This window comes from Metopolophium dirhodum, chromosome 1, assembly GCF_019925205.1.
Source record: "Metopolophium dirhodum isolate CAU chromosome 1, ASM1992520v1, whole genome shotgun sequence".
NCBI lineage: Eukaryota > Metazoa > Arthropoda > Insecta > Hemiptera > Aphididae > Metopolophium > Metopolophium dirhodum.
Window position 1 is genome coordinate 141,492,307 of NC_083560.1, and position 20,980 is coordinate 141,513,286.

Genomic DNA, 20,980 nt, shown 5'->3' on the forward strand with positions numbered 1-20,980 from the left:
GTATGTTCCTACTATACTAATAATTATAATAACAATTAAGTTCTGGTCTTATGTATTTTAAGCCGTTTTTCTTTATTAATTATTGTGGTATTACTATCTGGGGTGGTGCTTAGGATACAACACTAACTCCATTAAAAACAATACAAAACAGAATTTAAAAAAAAATCATTTGTATCACACAGAATATCTGTATAAAGAATTAAATGTATTGCCAGTAAAAAAACTGTTCTATAAAGCATCAGTAATTTATATAATTAAAAATAATCCAAATCCTAGTAATCAACATGGTTATATATAACACTGTAATAATATATCTTTCTCAAGTGGCTGTTTTCTAATTGGAAAATTAGTTTATTAAAGCCTATTAAAGAAGGAAACAATTTATTGTATATTTTATATTTATTTTATAGAAGCATTGAGCTTTGATGACACATTTCATGCAACAAATGATACGCCAAAGAACAACAGTTCAATAAACAATCAGCCTGGTACTTCTGGTACTTATGAAAACGCTCAGTCATGGACTCCTTTAGATTCAACAAAACTGTTAAGAACAACAGAAAAACATAAAAAATTAGCCAGTAAGAGAAAAATACCTAAATATTATCACCACCTGCTTAAATATATTTTTTTTTATTTGTATCCAATTTTAAAAAAAAAAACCATAGTCAGACATCAACCAGTGAAGAATTCACCATATTAGCTGAAAAAAAACAAGTATTGGTTGAACTTCAGATATCCTTGTTAAAAGAAGAACATGTAGAAAATATGACATTCCTAAAGACAAAACATGCACTTGAGCTTCAGTCATTAGAACTTGATATTGCTATAAAAAAACAGAAATTAAATAGAAATGACTTCTAGGTTTTTGTATTAAAATGTTTTACACTCAGCTTGTTTATTATTATTATTTTTTATTTTAGAAATGTATGTTATATATTGTTATAATATGTACAACTAACTTTATTCTTTGTTAAAAATATTTAGTTTGTTTGTATTGTTTTTTGTTTTAATAATACTGTTAGAAGTTATTATTTGTATTTTATAAATGTTTATATGTGTTTAAATGATTAACAAATGATGAAATATGTACAACAAATTAAAATAAGTTACAAAATATATTTATTGCTAAATAAACATCTAGAAATATACATCAATATTTACACAATCTTAATCATATCAGTATTGGCATTCTATTTGTGCCTATGAGTATTGGTCATAATCTTCATTCTTAGCTGAAACGATGTGGTTAAATCAAAACTGAAAAATATTCTTCAGTTAACTGCTGTCTCGCATTTCCAACTTCTGGTTCATGTTCCTCTCTTAAATTGAAGTCATCTATAACTGGCATACACATACCTAATAGTTCGGGTGGTTCTAAATCATTATGATCACATGCTAAATTATGTAAAATACAACAAGCAACGATCATAGCTTGGGTGGTTTCCATTTTTAAACGTGATCCAAAAGATAGAACGGGAAATCTACGTTTTAGAACTCCGTATGATCTCTCAACTGGATTCCTAGTTCTAATTAAAGATTCATTGTATAATCCTTCAGGGGCATTTTGAGGGTTTAAGTATGGAGTGACAACATATTGTGAATTAGCGTAGCCACTATCAGCTACAATTAGACTATTTTTCCAATAACCACTGACCAATTTATTGTAAACACGAGACTTCTTAAAAATAGTTTAGTCGTGACATGACCCTGGCCAACGTGCAACAACATCCATTATTTTTAAATCCGGACGTGAAATTGTTTGAACGTTTAAAGAAAAATACCCTTTACGATTTCTAAAGTATTCACCATTTGGACCACCTATTGACATTGTTTTAATTAAAATCATACAATATTACTACCAAGTGTTACATTAACTCTTACCAGGGTTTTGAATTTTTATGTGAGTGCAATCAATTGCACCTATTGTTCTTGGAAACCGTGCTATTTGATAAAACCGGCATTGTAAATTTTTTATTTCAGTTTCAGTCTCTGGCATACGGATGAATCTTGGTCGAAGCTTTGCTATCGCTACACTGACATTACGTACAATTAAACAAGCTGTGGTTTTACTCACACCCATAAAATCACCAGCCGTTATCAAAAAATTGCCAGTAGCATAGAATCGTAGGGTCAGCAATAGCTTGTTGATCGTTGTTACGGCATTATTTCTAAAATACATTTATAAAATTATGTAATTTGTTACATAAAGAATATTACACGCATAGAAATCAACTCCTAAAAGTGTCAAAATTATTGACATTTGAGGGTCGTTTTTGAGCTAAGGCTAATCTGTAGTTGATTTAACATTGATTTAGTTTAAAATTATTAACACTCATAAGAAATGACTTATAACATGTTCAATTAGTTGTTATAACATCAAATATTGTCAATTTAACTTCAGTCTATACTTAAAATCAGAAACTCTAAGGTCAAATCAACATGACTATGAGTTTAATTAAATTCTTTTTAGTAGTTGAAATTACTACATCTAGTGTTAAAACTAATACCTAATGATTTCATTCGGACATAAGAAACTTTCAATTTAACAATATTACCTTGTAATTCAAACCATAAGTATTTGCTAATTTAAAATAAAAAACTATTTGAATTGACTAACAATCATTAGCTTGAAACTAGTATTTATTGCTTCTATTTTGACCAAAAATAGTTTTCAAAATTAAAATAATAAATTATTCAAATTAACTAATAATCATTAGTTTGAAACTAGTACTTATTGCATGTAGGTAATTTGACAAAAAATAGTATTCAAAATTAAAAAGTTATTCTTATGTATTGTTGATACATTTTTGATAGGTACATTCAATATTAATTGCCTAGTTACTATTTCATAATATATACACAATAAATAGCAAAATAAGACAATTGTGGGTAAATCTTTTTAAACTTACTGACTATTTTGTTGAATTAATTAATTATTTAAAAAAAAAATAAGTAAATAAATAAATACAAAACGCATGTGCTAATAATTAAAAGAAAACATTTATTTGTTATAAATATATAGTAATTACATAATATAAATATTGATAATTATTACTTACAAAAATATATAAGTTGTAGTACCTACTTTTATAATAAAATATTTTATACTAATATAAACTAAAAAGAAACAATGTTTAGTAACAAATTGTATTTTGTACTTTGAATTTCAGTCATAAATAGGGCTCGGATTTATATGTAAATACATATTTTTACTGTGACTTGATGAATTAATTTAGGTAAGTGATAAATTCGTTTCAAGGGATTTCCATTGTAATGAACTATATTTTATTTTACATATTTTTACATATTTTGTCATAAGTACATATTTTTACATATTTCTCAATAATTCCATTTTTCCCTACATATTTCGACAATTTACGATTTATTAATAGTTTTATACGATGTATACGATTTCCTATGTTTCAAAAAGTACGTAAACAAAATAATACCAATTATTAAACTAATCGACCGTAATCTACGGTCGATATAAGGACTTATAGAAGAAGCTGAAAATGCATAGAACAAGTACAAGAACCCTTGGGAGTTGCAGTAAAAGAAAAAATGCACAGTGGTATTACATAAAAATCCTGGCTTAGACTGCCTAAAATTAATTAGAGATACACATTACGAAATTAATGGGGTAATATTTCCGGCTGAACTTACTGCTTTGGACATTGCAAATATGAAATTTGCACCCATTACCTCGGTGGAAGTCGAGCGCTCCTTCAGTCGGTACAAATCTGTGTTACGACCAAATCGTAGATCATTTAACTTTCAAAATTTGAGCATGTAAATGGTATCTCATTGCTTTCAAGACCAAGATAATCAAAATGAATAATGAATAATAGTAGTAAAATAAGTAAATTAGTTAATAATGTCATTTATAAAGCTATTTTTTATATTTTTTTGTAATTTTTTTGTATTCCATATTTTCATTTTTTAATCACATATAAAGTGATTTATTATTACATATATATTTACATATTTTGGTTTTTTTAATACATATAAATCCGAGCCCTACTGATTATAAATTCATTGCGATTGACGTGGGAGCGTATGGAAGAAACAGCGATGGCGGTATTTTGTCTAATTCAATAATTGGAAAAAAACTACAAAGTAAGACGTTTAAGTAAGAAAAGTTTAGTTGTGCAGGTGCATTTTCGGAAAGTACCTACCTATCTACTTTTTAGATTCTGAGCGAAGCGATGAATGTATTGATTCTACAATGATGTGTGTTTTTTTTTTTATTTTTTTTTTTATTTTTTTTTTATTTTTGTGTCTGTCATCACCTTTTAGGACAGTAAAAGTGCTTGGATTTTCTTCAATAGTAACTTTTCTGATAGGAAAGTGAATCTAGTTGGTACTTTGGGGGGTCAAAAGTAAAAATTTCCCAGTAGTTTTCACAAGCGACGTGAAAAACAAAAGAAAAATTAAGGAAAAACGGGAATTTTTACGCAAAATCTGTTTTCGAGAAAATCGATTTTGGTATTTGGTGTAACTCTAAAACAAATGACCGTAGGGACATGAAATTTTGACTGAATGTTTATATTAGCATTTTCTATACACAATAAAATTTACAAAATATTTTGACTCTTTTTGAGCTGTTTACGGCCATTGTCAGTTTTCAATTTTTTTAGTTTTTTTTTCTATAAATATCAATAAAATTTTATCTATTGAGTAAAAAAGCTTGAAAATTTAATAGAAGGCTCCTAGGTTATTGTTTCAAAGGCAGATGAAAAAAATTAAAAATCCTTAGTCACAGTTTTTAATTATAAGCATTTAAAGTTCAAATTTTGACAAAATACGGAAAAATCACGAAAAATAGCAAATTATTTTGATGAGAATTCATAAAAATTTTTCTTTTTAAATCTAAGATTTGAAAATGTAATATAAGATTACTCATAAGTTTGTCTACCTTTATCAAAAAAAAAATGTCCAGAAGTAACTTAAATTAAGTTTTTATGAGCGTCTGAAATTTATATTTTTACAACATTTGATATTTACTCGATTTCTCATGTAACAATTTTCTTATTTTATTGTAATTAAAAAACGAATGACTGTAGATACTTGAAAATTTCACTGAATGTTTATATTAGCATTTTCTATACACCATAAAATGTTGAAAATATTTTGACTCTTTTTGAGCTGTTTACGGACATTGTCAGTTTTCAATTTTTTTAGTTTTTTTTTCTATAAATATCAATAAATTTTTATTTGTTGGGTAAAAAAGCGTGGAAATTTAATATTAGACTCCTGATATATCGTTTTAATAGTAGTTGAAAAATATTAAAAATACATATGCACAATTTTTTTTTATAAGCATTTAAAGTTCAAATTTTGACAACATTTATCAAATTTATAATTTATTAATTATTTTGTGGTTAAAAATTTATAAAATGTTTAACTTTTATGGCTAAGGATTGAAAATTTAAAACAAGGCTCCACGTTAATAGGTTATATATAAATTACTTTATTCACAATAATATCATCAAATATACTTTTTTTTTAAATATGTTTAAACTTTAAACTATATGATAATGTTATAAAATGGAACAATTAGGTACATATAATTTATTATACAAAGAATATTTTTAGATTAATGGTTAATTAATATTAGATTAACTTAAAATAGGATTGATGAACAATGTACAAATAAATGAAAATCTGAGCAGCTACCTTATAGACTAAGAGCTCACAACACGAATTCAACGTCATTTTCATTAAAAGTTTTGATATTCTTATTTATTTCACTAAGCATTTCTATATTTGAATCTTGAAGTCTGGTGGTGTTATGTTGGTGCGTGAGGGTGTTGACACATGCGTGCAGTGCTTAATTACACCCCAGTTAAATTGCACTCAAGTTACGTTATGACCATTAGGTTTGTGATTTAAACCAAATGATAATACATTTTATTAACATAAATTATTTGCATAGACAGACCAAAATAGTTGGTGCTTTCGTGAAACCAGACCAAGTTAAACTTAAAAAAAAGTGCTCGTAACTTACGTCATTTTTATTAAGATCAAACCCGGAACTAAAATAAAGTAATTAACGTGTAGATCAAGAATATAAAACGACAGACTGAATATTTTGGTGTTTTATACTTACCAGAACGCATTAAAATATATAATCATAGGTACAATGTTGGTATTACTCTCAACTTCGTCAAACGAATAAACGATAACTATATTATAAACTATACTATATTAGAATGTATTTGGAATTCGGGAACGACAATTAGTTTATTTTTCTAAATATTTGTAAACATGTAATTTCAAGGTATTAATAGTACCATATTAGTTCGATAATATTTATATAACCAAACGTTCCGTGCTTATCAAAACTAATGGGTGCATTATTAGTTGTTCATTGACGACAATATTTCAGTTGTGCAGTACCTACTGTTGTATAGTGTACACTGCAGCAGTGCAGCGTGTAATATTTATCACTGTGTGCTGTGCGTTTAAACTAAATGTATAATGTCAATACAAAAAACGTGTTTAATTTGTTCAAATGGTGAAGAAGTGGAGAAAGTGGTTTTTTTTAACGATAATTCAAAAGAAAAATTTAATTTTTCAATGAAAATCTGACAAAAAAATAGTTTTAAATATTGTGACATTTTGGTACCGGAAGTTTTTAATTCGCATGATGGCTATCATATAAAATGTTACAGAACATTTACTGCATTGCCCTCAATATTACAAAATCAACTACCTAATGCTTCAACATCATCGAGCTCTGTATGTGAAATAAATACTCGATCAAATCAATCAACAAAATTAATTGAAATGCGTAATGCGTTTATTTTTAAATCTATATGTATATTTTATGAAAAAACCCGTAAAAAACATAATGGAAAGGCTCAAAGCTTACATTTGTGTGAAACTAAAAATTTTGAATTAAGTATAAAATATTATATGAATGAAATGAACGATGTTAGTATGCAAACAAAACTTTCTAACATAGATTTTGTAGCCAAAGAAGTTAAATATCATAATATTTGTAGAGTAGCTTACCAAAATAAATACAATTAATTTCATGACTCTTAAAAAAAAAATGCAGACCATCTTAATTTCCAAAAATCCCCTTGGCATATAAACCGTAATTTCCATAATATTGCGTATTTGTCTATTTGTGATGAAATTGAACAATCCATAATAAAATTAAAAAAAATTATTTTATTAAATGTTTTACATAACGAATATTTAAACTTATTATGTGAAATCAGTGATGGCTTGTTTGTAGACTCATCTTATACTTCACAACACCTCGAAGATAAATTAAACAGAACATTTGAAAATAAAGTTAAGTTTGAAGCATTAAATAATAAAAAAATTATACTTCATATCGACGTTCCATTATCCAACGTGTCATCAAAAATAATTCTGAATTATTGAATGTCGCTCAAATATTACGCCGGGAAATTTTAAACATTAAAAAGGAAAATCTGCCAGAAAATGTGAGCACTGAAGATTTAATTAAAGGAGAATGTTCGTTACCTGATAAATTAATTAATTTTATAACACATTTGGTGGGAGGCCCTGATATAAGACGTAGAAACAGTGATGAAACTCGCCGTAAAGTTGAATCACTGGCAAGTGACTTAGTATATGCTGTGACTAATGGACGAGTTAAGCCGTCAAAGCAAATAACACTTGGAATAACCTTAAAAAGTTTAACAAGTAGTAGAAAAGTAATTGATATTCTTAATAGATACAATCAATGTACCAGTTATAATGTTATTGAGGAACTAGAAACCGAACTCACATACTCATCAATAAATCAGTTAGGACTATGCCCGCCAGGTGTATTACTTTCCCCAAAATTTCCACTGGTGTTGCATTTGATAACTTTGATAGATTTGTTGAAACATCGAATGGGAAAGATACACTCTATGACACAGTAGGGATTCTTTATCAAAATGAGCCCGAAGAAAATTCTTATGAAACAATTTTTCAACAATTACCGTTGCCATCTATTCAAAATACATCCGATATAATAACTGATATAAATAATATTAATATAGAAAAAAAAATAAAAAAAAAAGAAGAACGTTTGAGGCTATAACACCAGAAGTAACACCTTATAGGAAAAAACCAAAAATGATTGGGACATTGGTGAATAATGATAATGAATTACGACAAATTGTACCAAATACGCTTAAAATATGTAAAGAACGAGATTTGTTGTAGGTTTTGTCACATGAATTTCACTAGAAAAACAAATAGATGTATTTGAAACTTTAAAATATCCATTGACACCTATTCCGACCTCTATGTGTCATTTAGATGGAACCATGTACAAAACTGATAAGTCAGCATTAATGAAAATTTTAGAACAAAAAATTAGTCAACCAAATGTACCACCTGAATACCCAGATGTAGTCACGACCGTTGATAACGAAACATCGCGTCTCGCTGTTTATCCTTTTATTCGTGTTAAATTACTATGTTTTAGTCCGTTTTTTTAAAAAAAAAAAACATTCCACGTATTCAACAGCGTCAATCTTCTGTTCTGCCAACCCCAACACCAAGTCACCAAAAGGAGCGCCTCCAGCTCATATTCGGTAACAAATTTAATTATACTACAACCTAATTATCATCACGGTTTTACCAAAAATACGGCCGGCCGTCGGGCGGCCGCAGTATCGCACGGTCAGCCTTATCGGGCTTCTCCGTAATCTAGCATTAGAACGTACCGTCGTCGTACACCATGTCAGATAATAAACAACAGTCTAAAACCGTTCCACCTTTGATTATACAAAAATCTCGTCTACAGAGTGTGTCAAATAATTATGGTACTTCTCAACAAACTCCTGTCCAATCCGACGGGTTCACTACGATAAAAAATAAAAATAATAAAAACGGTAAACATTCACTGCCCCACTCTCCAAACTCTCCCACTCAACAAAATAAAACATTTGTTTCATCAAATCGTTTCTCTTTGTTTTCAAATCACTCCGAGCCCTCGGAAATACAAAACGACAACCTAATCGAGATTGATTCAGAACCCGAAACAACCACTCCAGTCATCAAGCCACCTCCGCCTATATTCATTCGCGTAGTTAATGATTTCAATGCTTTCTGTAACTCCATCAAAACGTTAACCAAAGGTGAACATTTCTCATGCAAAAGTTCAACCAATGGCATAAAACTCTCCACTACTTCAGCAAACTCATACCGTGCAGTTATTAAATTTCTGCAAGACTCAAAAGCAGCCTTTCATACTTATCAACTGAAGCAAGATAGAGCGTATCGTGTAATACTGAGAAATCTCCACCACACCACACCAATAGATGAAATTAAAAATGAATTACTTTCTCACGGTCATCAAACCAGAAATATCACCAATGTTCTTCAACGTAATACAAAACTTCCTCTCCCGCTCTTTTTTATTGACCTGGAGCCAGCCATCAACAATAAAGACATATTTTCGATCAGTTTTTTGTACCACACCAAAATAAAGATCGAAGAACCTCGTGCCAACAAATTAACAATACAATGTCTCCGTTGTCAAGCGTTTGGACACACCAAATCTTATTGCAACCATCCCCCAAAATGCGTCCGTTGCGGAGCCAACCACCTGTCCACATCATGCCAAAAATCTCAGAATCTTCCAGCAAAATGTGCTCTCTGCAGTGGTGATCACCCTGCGAACTACCGAGGATGCCCAGTCCATAAGGAATTTCAATCTACTCTACAATCAAAAAAAAACTTTAACCCTCAATCAAATCATGTTCCCCCAACATCTGTAAACGCTACTTCAATTTCAGCCTCAAACTTCCCCAAAACTTACGCCCAAGCTACCACCGATAACACAAACAATCCAACCAATCCTACAACACATCCAGACATATCCCTCAAACTTTCATCTTTTCTCGAAGAACTAAAAAACCTAATCTGTCCCCTAATCTCTCTACTAACCACTGTTATCAATAAACTTATAGTTTCTAAAGATGATAAATAATCACGAAACTATTCTCCACCCGTTATCCATCCTTCTTTGGAATGCAAACGGCCTATTGCAACAAAAAAATGAATTAAAAGCTTTTCTTACTGTAAACAACATAGATATACTTCTAATTAGTGAATCCCACCTCACCACACACTCAAATTTTCATATTCCCTGCTACTCAACATACCACTGCGATCACCCCGATGGTACTGCGCATGCTGGTTCTGCATTAATAATAAAAACTAACATTAGTCACTCAGTACTTCCACAATTCCAAACTACATCCATTCAAGCTACTAATATAGAAATTTCAATAAACCATGTACCCACTACAATCTCGTCTGTTTACTGTCCACCGGGTCACGCTAACAAAATAACCGACAATGATTTCACTCAGTACTTCAAATCCCTCGGTAACACATTTTTATCCGGAGGTGACTTCAATTCCAAACATAATTTATGGGGATCTAGAGTATCCAATACTAGAGGCCTTTCACTACACAGATCACTACTTTCTAACAACCTAAAATTCTTATCTCCTCCTGACCCAACGTATTGGCCATCACACTCCAACAGAGTTCCCGACATTCTTGATTTTTTCATTCATACTCTCCCAAATAACTTCAACTATAATATTGCCAATCTCGCAGACCTCTCGTCTGATCACACCCCTATCCTATTAACTTTAAATAATCAATTGGTCTCACTGAAAAAATTCCCCACTCTCACCCCAGGGATAACCGATTGGAAAAAATTCTCCCGCATCGTTGAAAACAATATATCTCTAAACATTTCTTTAAAATCTACTGAAGAGATAGACTCTGCTGTCTCAACCTTCACCACGTTGATAAAAAACGCCGCCCTTGACTCATCAACCTCCTTACCCTCCAATCGCAATAAAAATTTTCTCCCTGATCACCTCTCAAAACTGCTTGTTGAAAAACGCCGAGCCAGAAACCGATGGCACCACACCCACCTCCCCAGTGACAAAAGTCGCTACAACAATATTGCGTGCTCCCTTAAAAACCTTCTACGTATTCACAACACAGAAACATACCAAAGATATTTAAATTCTCTATCGAACTCAAACAATTCTATTTGGAAAGCTACTAAACAAATCCTAAATAAGAATAAAGTAATACCACCAATTAGATATCCTGACAGATCCTTCGCAAAGACCAACCTAGAAAAATCAAACCTGTTTGCCTCTCTCCTAGAAAATAATTTCTCTCCTCATCCCGACGTTAACAACATCGATCACACATCCTTTATTGAAAAATCTCTAACCAATTGCCTTCCTATGTCGCTACCCACAAAACATACCTCCCCCAGCGAAATCCAATTTATTATCAGTAAATTATCAAACAAAAAATCTCCAGGTCACGACCTCATAACAAATCAAATTATTAAACATTTGCCTAAGAAAGCCATTCTTCTCTTAACCTTTATCTTCAACTCAATTCTTCGTCTCTCCCACATTCCTCATTCATGGAAACACTCCATAATTATTCTAATTCCAAAACCAGATAAACCTCCTGACCTGCCTTCTTCTTATCGTCCTATCAGCCTTTTACCCTCATTCTCAAAAATTCTAGAAAAGATTATACTAAAGCGAATAAATCCTTTATTAGCAAGCCATAATATAATCCCCCACACTCAATTCGGTTTCAAAAATAAACATTCGTCACTCCATCAAGTCCACAGAATAATCGACATAATTGCACAAACTCTCGAAAACAAACAGTACTCCACTGGCGTCTTTCTCGACGTAGCTCAGGCGTTCGACCGCGTTTGGCACGAAGGCCTACTATATAAAATACGATTTCTACCAGCCCCCCTGTTTTTAACCATAAAATCTTTCCTTCATAACCGATCCTTCGTCGTTCGCTGCGAAGACGAACTCTCACAAATCCACTACATAAAAGCTGGCGTCCCCCAGGGAAGCATTCTAGCACCTACTCTTTACAATATATTTACCTCCGACATTCCTCACTTTGAGAACACCACTCTTGCTACTTTCGCAGATGACACAGGCATAATATCGACTAATGTTGACCTAACCATAGCATCCGAAAATCTACAATCCCATCTCAATGAACTACAAAATTGGTTCAACTTGTGGAGAATCAAAATAAATCCAAATAAATCTACCCACATAACCTTTACTCTACGTCCAGACCATAGTCCCCCCATGACCCTCAATAACGTCACGATTCCCAAAGCACATGCCACCCGTTACCTCGGAGTCCATCTCGACAGTAAACTCACTTGGGCAGTTCACATAAAAACAAAAAGGAAATCACTTAACTTTAAACTCCACAAAATGAAACACCTTCTCAAATCAAATCTCCCTCTCTACACAAAACTCCTAATCTATAAACAAATTCTCCGCCCTTCAATGACTTACGGAATACAGTTATGGGGCACATCCAAAAAATCCAACATTCAAAAATTCCAAGCCTTCCAATCAATTTGTCTTCGTCTCCTCACAAACGCACCCTGGTACGTGACCAACCTCACACTCCACTCTGACCTTAAAATCCCATACATAAGCACCCTAGCCTCCCTCTACTATAAATTATTTCACAATAACACAGTCAACCATCCAAATCCATTCATTTCCAATCTCTCATCCGTCACTCTCCCCGATAACCCTCCACGTCGTCTAAAGCGAAATTGGCCCAGGGACCTCCTCAACCAATAATAGTAAAATAAAAAAAAAAAAAAAAAAAATCATCAATTAAAAGTCTAAAATTGAAGTAGTGTTGTTTGGACACTCCCTTCTATCAAGCCGTCCAGTTTTGTATATAAATCATCAATATTACTTATTGTATAGTTAATACAGATTGTATATATTTTCTTTAATAAAATAAAAAAAAAGTACATATTTTTACATATTTCTCAATAATTCCATTTTTCCCTTCGATTTATTAATAGTTTTATTGCATAGAACAAAGTTAAGGACCCTTGGGAGTTGCAGTAAAAGAAAAAATGCACAGCGTATTACATAAAAATCCTGGTTTAGAGTGCCTAAAATTAATTAGAGATACACATTGCGAAATGAATGGGGTAATATTTCCGGCTGAACTCACTGCTTTGGACATTGCAAATATGAAATTTGCACCCATTACCTCGGTGGAAGTCGAGCGCTCCTTCAGTCGGTACCAATCTGTGTTACGACCAAATCGTAGATCATTTAACTTTGAAAATTTGAGCATGTATATGGTATCTCATTGCTTTCAAGACCAAGATAATCAAAATAAATAATGAATAATAGTAGTAAAATAAGTAAATTAGTTAATAATGTCATTTATAAAGCAATTTTTTATATTTTTTTGTAATTTTTTTGTATTCCATATTTTCATTTTTTAATCACATATAAAGTGATTTATTATTACATATATATTTACATATTTTGGTTTTTTTAATACATATAAATCCGAGCCCTAGTCATAAATATATTAAAAAATGTATTAATTACTTAAAAAATGGTTAAGTTTAATTGTTATAAGGAAATTTAAAAGAAGGATATATACCTAACTTTTAATACACATCAAAGGGCATACCTTAGAGTTGCATATCTTTTATTGTTTCCTATAATACGTAATACTGTAGGTGTAGGATCACACAAATCATGAACATAATATCCAACTATATTATTATTATCATTAAGGTTATCGCCTCCTATTTCATCTGCATGATAATGGAAATCATAACCAATAGTATTTAAGGGTTTTAATAAAAAAAAGGGAATTTTACTTTCTCCAACAAGTATAAATACAATTTCACCAAAGATGCTTCCATACAGGTTTGTTTCCATAACAACCAAAACTTTTTTTTTATAATATATACCTTTAAACTCTAACCATGAAGCTAGAAAACAATTCATTTTTAATTCTCTAGGAAGTTGTGTAAATATTGTTGGAGAAAATTCTGAAGAAGAGTTAATACATTTTCCTAAGCCAAGTTTTAAGTTTTGATCTTTAAATTTATTATTTAATAGTAAACGATTAACCATTTGCAATTGTAATTTATTTGCTATAGTATACCCAAGATTAATCCGACAAGGGATAACATTTGCTAATGACTTGAGAATTTTGTGTTTGGCTTCAAACCGAATACTAGATGTTAAAATAATTGGACCATTTTTTCTTAGAATATGACCATAATGAGTAAGCATGTGGAATTTAGGTTTTAAAGTACTTTTAGATAAAGATAAAAGTAAATATAATTTGTTGTGTTCATAAACAAAAGAATCTAATAAAAATGAACTATCTCTTTGTATTTTACGAGCACAGCATAAATCAGTTATTCGATATAAAAGGAGGTAGAGTTTCCAAAAGTTTGATGATGTTGGAACCAATTCACCAACCTGAAAAATATGATTAAGCATAACATTTCAGAAGCTGACATTATTAAAATACCTTTTTTAATATTAGTTTCACGAATCAGTGGAGGTACATTTTTACGCTCTGTGATACCATAATTAAAATAATGTAATCGGTTATTTAACTCATTCAATGTAAAACATCCTTGATCGATAAGACCTCCAATTATTAGTGCCATATCGTACCGTGCAACACCTTCAGGTATGTCATGCATGAAGTCGCAAATTAAATTTTCAGTGACATGAAAGTGTTGAATTTTGTGAAAAATACATTGCTCACGAACCCCAGTTTCAGATACATTATTATGTTTAATATCAGACTCATAATTAATTACATTTCTAAGAAAAGTATTTGATTGATGGCACATTTGTTGGAGATCTTGTTTTGGGGATCTACATATACGACAGTAAAAATTAGCTGTGAAACTCTCAACAAACCCTAAAATGGAATTTAAACCCAAATAATCACCCAGGACAAAACCAAGGGTAAAGTAAATTTTGATTTCTTCACCGTTAATACAAATCATAATGCCTTCTTCTTGCAAACTTACTAATTCTTTTATAAGGGCCGAAAACATTTGTTCATTGGAAATTGATTGATATCCTCTATCTTGTGTGTGAAATAGAAATGCAGGAAATATATTATCAAGTGAAGATAAGTACTCTGGGGGAAGCCCCGCAACTGTGTAGTAAACACATCCCATTTTGTGGATACCGGAATGAGACCCAAGAGGATTCCCTAACTCTACATCATCATAATAAAGGAATATTGGGAATACAAATTGATTTTTAAATTTGGATCTCATGTTTTTCCATGTAGAACCATCCAAAAAAGATGTTAGTATTTCTTTATTGTTTAATGAATCATTAATATAATTATTTACAATTTTAAAAACATCAGGTAATTCAAAAAAATATTTTAGATTTTTTCTCATTGATAAAAGATGACCTTGAACTGGTACCATTACAATTTTATCATTACCATCAACATTCCTTTTTTTTTTTGTACAGCCAACAACTATAGTTTCTGGTTTAAAGAAAACATTATGTTTCAAAAAGGTTTTAGTTCTGAGATATTCAGTTTTGACACTTGAAAATGAATTTTCTACAGTTTCAAACATATTTTCAATTGTTGAGTATTCTGAAGAGTTAAGTTTTCTCAAAACTGATAAAACTTTTCTTTTTATATCTACTATTAATTCACTAGAAAATATATTTATTATTCCTTCAATTATTTCTTGTAATAATGATCCACTTACAATAGATTTAGTCATTAAATTTGCAATAAAACTTAGTATAACTTTTTCAACTTTTTTTTTAAATGGCGGCAAATTAATATTTTCTGTATCATCACTTATGTCAGAAGAAACTAATTCATTTAATAAAACTGTTTGTTCAGATAACTCATAATTTGTATTGTCATTATAGTTAACTAGAGGATCACATTTTAAAGGATTTATATTAATGGACTCATTTATAATTGTATCTTCAAATGGTGCTAAATTAGTACATGGAGAAATAGTAACATTTCTATCATTTTCATGATTATATAATAAATGGTTTCTATTTAAATGTTGTCTAAATTTGTGCAACCCACAAAAATTACGATGGCAAAATGTTTGTTTACAACAATAGTATGAGTTTTTATCTAAATTATGAATAATTTTTAAATGATAAATTAACTGAGGAATAGTCTTCAGTTTTTTATTACAAAGGAAACAAATATAATTCATGACTGATACAGTGATCCCTTATATATAAATTATATAACTAACTTAATATTATATAGGTACCTCCTATTTTAGGTAAATATATAAAGGAATTACTGTGTATTTAACATGTCAAACTTATTTGAGATAGATGTAGTAATAGCAGATAGCTGGTCATATTCTGTTTTCAGTCCATAAACATGTTGTTGAATGAAAATCCACGACTCGTAACATTCACGAGGGTACGAACAGTTAAGGCCAAAGTATGCTTTAAAACAAGCGTCCAAAGCTTCTAATGGGCTGTTGAATGTCCAAAGTTGATTATCTACTCTAACATAACTTTGACTGATTGAGGACAAATCTTCACCAACTAAGTACACAAATGGTTGAATAGTACAACCAAATTGAAAATATTTATTTATTCTTTGAATAATGTCTGATTCTATTTCTGAAATATTCTGTGAAAAATAAATATTTTATTAAACAATATACTAATATAGTTTTTATTTCTTTTAATTTTAGAGTGTACATAAATATTAAATACAGGTGTGACGTAACTTACTGGCACAACTGTGACAAAAGATCTGGCAGATTCTTCTAAAGATGGTTTCCAATTTTTTTTTACACCACTCACATCACATTTTTTAATGATTGTTTTTGTTGATGTTAGATATGGGATCAATAAAATTTTAATAACATCAGCAGTATTGTTATCTAAAATTTACATGTATTTTTACATTTAGTTTTAACTACAACAAACAATTATTAATTATTTTTAAATTATTAACAACAATAATATTACTAGGTCAGGGGCAGATCAAGCTTAAGAAAACTGGGTGGGCAATAGAGCGATTTCAGTATATAGCATTAGCGCAATAAAATTAGTTTAAAATATAAAATTATATCAAAATTATTTACCTTCATAAATTTGCACAGAATCTAATTTGCTCAACAAATCTTTCACGTGTTTATCTTTAATGGAGCTTCTCCTCACATTAATTAATATATTAGAAACCTTAGTCCATTTTGTAAGATATGCTTTCCAATCTGGAAACAATGTTTTCTGACTCGGATAGTCCAAAAAGAAATCTTCGGAAATCTACAAAACAACATTAGGTAGGCGTTGAATGTAAATAATTTTGAAAATATGAATAAAATTGATTAAACAAACTTACTAGCTCATGACCTCTAGGACTTTTCAGAACAATCCAGGATTCAAACAAATCATTAAGGTTGCGTAGTTTCAGATCAGGAAACTCAGTTTTTCTTATTTCATGGGTTAATATCCATTTTTCTTTTATATATTCAAACAAAGCAGAACGTCCTTCATTTTTAAGCCACTCCTTTACTTCTTGAATATCACCTAGGTTATTAAGTACAAAATATAAGTAACAATCTCCATATGTGGATTTTTTTTAGTTCTTAATCAAAATAAATACCAGAAAAAGTAATATTGCATTCAGTGTTATGTAATGAATCAGACTTTTTTCTATTCAGATCAATAGCACCAACACTCCTTAATCTTCTAGACACATTCTTCCAACGCTCAACCAATTTGCCTTTGACATGCGTTTGATTAGGACCTTCAGCTTTGGCCGGTATAAAGTAAACTCTCTAAATTAAATATGACAAAGAACAATTAATTTGTTTTAGAAGTATGAGATTATTATAAAATTATTATAATTGTTTCAAACAATAATATGCTTCAATATAAATCATTTAATTATTTTTTCAGCAGATAAAAAAATTATATTATGTTTCCATTTACCTAAAAATGAAAGTTAAATATTAGTTGTAATTACAGTAGGTATTGGATAAATCATTATCAAAATTAAACAAAATCAAATCAACCTGTGATTAGTTATAAAATAATTTCACCTTCTCAGCAAAAATATTTTAGGTATCTATGAAATGAAAATCTTCTATGGGGTAGAAAAAAGAGGTTGAGCTGTTTCCTACCAAGTAAGTTTAAGTTTGTTACACCATTGAATTAAAGTATAATTTACAAGTTCAAATTACATGATTTTTTTTCAGATTAAATCAAAATTCCCAATATTATCAGGTTTTTTGATAATGTAACAAATAATCATTGTTTAACAATCAAGTTTTGCGACATGTAATTATTAACTAAATATTTTTATTTGTGTACTAACCTGTTCTTCCTTAGGAAAAATTTCAATGATTAAACTAGATATTTTTCGAAAAAAAAAAACCAGCTCCCCTGAAAATAAAATACATTTTTAAAATAAATTATGCTTATGTATAAATAATAACAATTTAAAATCATTTTAAAATCCTGAGTTATAATTTTAAAGAAAAAATTATTAATGACTTAGAATAAGTTAAGAACACTGCAAATAATATTTTCAATATATATATATTTACCTAATATATATTATACCTAATACTTGCACTTTAGTTATACTCAAATAAATAGATATAAACTAACAGACTAGTCTATAAATATATCAAACATGTATTAAATATAACATATTAAAGACCGAAAGTAGGTAAGTAAGTACTTCAGAATAATTTTAATATATTCTGTGATAGTATACACATTAATCCACATACAACATACAAAATACAACATACTTGCTCTGATCTTGAAAAATAAAATTAATTAATAATTTTGTCAAAGTGTTTTGACCTTCGTCTGAGAGACAACCATTATTTAATTTGGAATCAGCTAATATGAATCTGCCATCATTAGTGCTTTCTAATAGGTCCATAATAGTCTATAAATAATTTGTATAGGTACATATTGATGCTAAACTATAGATTTATAATACATGTATTATGTGTACCTATATAATGATATATTAGGTATACCAATGTTAACGATTATATTATAATCATAAGTATGTATATTATTATTTATTTCTAAATTCATAAATGTAAATTACCTGTGAAGTCCAATTCATTGGATTATATGTACCAAATTTAACATGACTGTGAACAGAACTAACTGAAGAACTGCGAGATGAAGGGGAATCATATGGAGAATATCTATTATCGCTACGAGCTACTCTAGTTTGATTTTCATTTTTTGAAATACAATATTCAAGAATTTGTTGAACATATTCAGCTGATATGTCTATCAAAGCAGCATTCGGGTCGGGAACAATAAAGCTATCAAATAACGCCTATAATGAAATTAGTTTATATATTATTGATTATAGTCAATTAAAACAAACTACAAACCTAGGTACATACCTACCTACCTAAATTTTTACATGTTTCAAAAATAAGTAATTACTAGAATATAATGTATACAGTACCTATACAACTAATTTAAACATATTAAACTATAAAGTACTTACTTCAGACAATTGATTGCCACTGTTGTCCATTGGCAAATAATCCGACATTATCAACAAATAATTATTTGAGTTCGAAAAATACCGATGTAGGTATTACTTCGCAAGGTTTGGTGAACTTTAATTAGTTAGATAGATATTATATTAAAAACTGACTACACGAGGATATTTAAAAAAAAAAATGCCAAATAAAATAATCGAGAGACAAAAAACTGAAAAAAACAGCAGAGCACATGTTCACATTATTGATGTTGGTTGAATTACATTTTATTTTCATAATCGTTATTCGTTAACTGCCGTTTGTTAGTGATAACAACGCGCCACAGAGTGTCAAGTTGATCGTTGGTAAAGTAAAATTAACTAGTCTGTGGTTAAACTAACACTCCACTGTACTTATTTATAAATAACTAAGTAGTGAAAACCTTATAAATGTCTTGGCCGTTTTTGGTTCGTTTTAACATTTATTCTTTTAGTCAATTTAATAATTTCTGAAGTTAAATTAACACTCCACAGTACTTATTTATAGATAACTGAGTAGTTACACCTTATCAATGTTTTGGATTCATTTTAACATTTATTGTTTTAGATTCATGAGTTCTACACAAATTTATGTTGAATATTAATTAGTTTCAACTTAAATAACAAAAACATTATTTTAACTATTATTATTGTTATTTCAAAAACATAATAATTTTGTTCTGAATTTTTATTGTAATTTATTTACTATGTTAGCTTGATGTGAAAATAACGTGTTTGTAATATTGAAATCAAAACTAATGTTTTAATCAATGCAACTGTGTTAACTACTAATGTAACTTTTTATTGTGTTAAATAAAACTCAAGGACATTTAAAATAACTTAAAGTAAATATTTATTTTAAACTGCATCTTGGAGTGACATAATATTCTTAAAACAGCATGCCAATGGAGTTATAATAAATGTTTAAACCACTGAAATTAAATACGAACTTGTGAAACCAAATTAAAATTGTTAATTTAACTACTAAATTTCTATGTGTGTATTAATTCATCTGCCAAACATGTATTTAAACTCACCTATCAGTTGGTGATGATATCTCATCTTCAATGTACTCTAATACTTGAAGAACAACATCCTTTCCAAGTCTAAATCTCACCCTGAAATCATAGTCATCCCATTTTAACAAATGGTCGACTCTTGGGTGTACTGTGTACACACGACGGTGATAGTTTAAAAATTGAATTAATTCGTAGTCATCGTCGTCTTCAAATAAATCCATAAGATCCATATTTAAATTAACAGAAAAAACCCACTGTTGCACTGTAGTAGTGTGGTTTAATTCGTAAAATCGAAAAACAAAAGTAAAAACTGACTTTTTGTAATATAATTAACGCAGTATCCACATATAATCTGATAATATAACCTGGTATAATGTAATCAGATGTAAGTTATCCGCCGAATAACAATTAATTGTTACAAAAAGTAGCAGATAACTTATCCGTAACTATATTCGACAGATAAGCTTATTCGGATATTGAAAAACTGATTATTATCTATTTGTTCTTATCTGTCGAATAACTCTTGTTATTCGACAGATAAATTCAATTGAAAAACCGGGCCTTAGAAG

The 20,980-nt window shown here is 29.7% G+C and overlaps 1 pseudogene; it reads right to left on the reverse strand.

Moving 5' to 3' along the window:
- Nucleotides 1-1,249: 1,249 nt before the first annotated feature.
- Nucleotides 1,250-20,641, reverse strand: LOC132932918 (putative nuclease HARBI1; annotated as a pseudogene).
- Nucleotides 20,642-20,980: the final 339 nt, after the last annotated feature.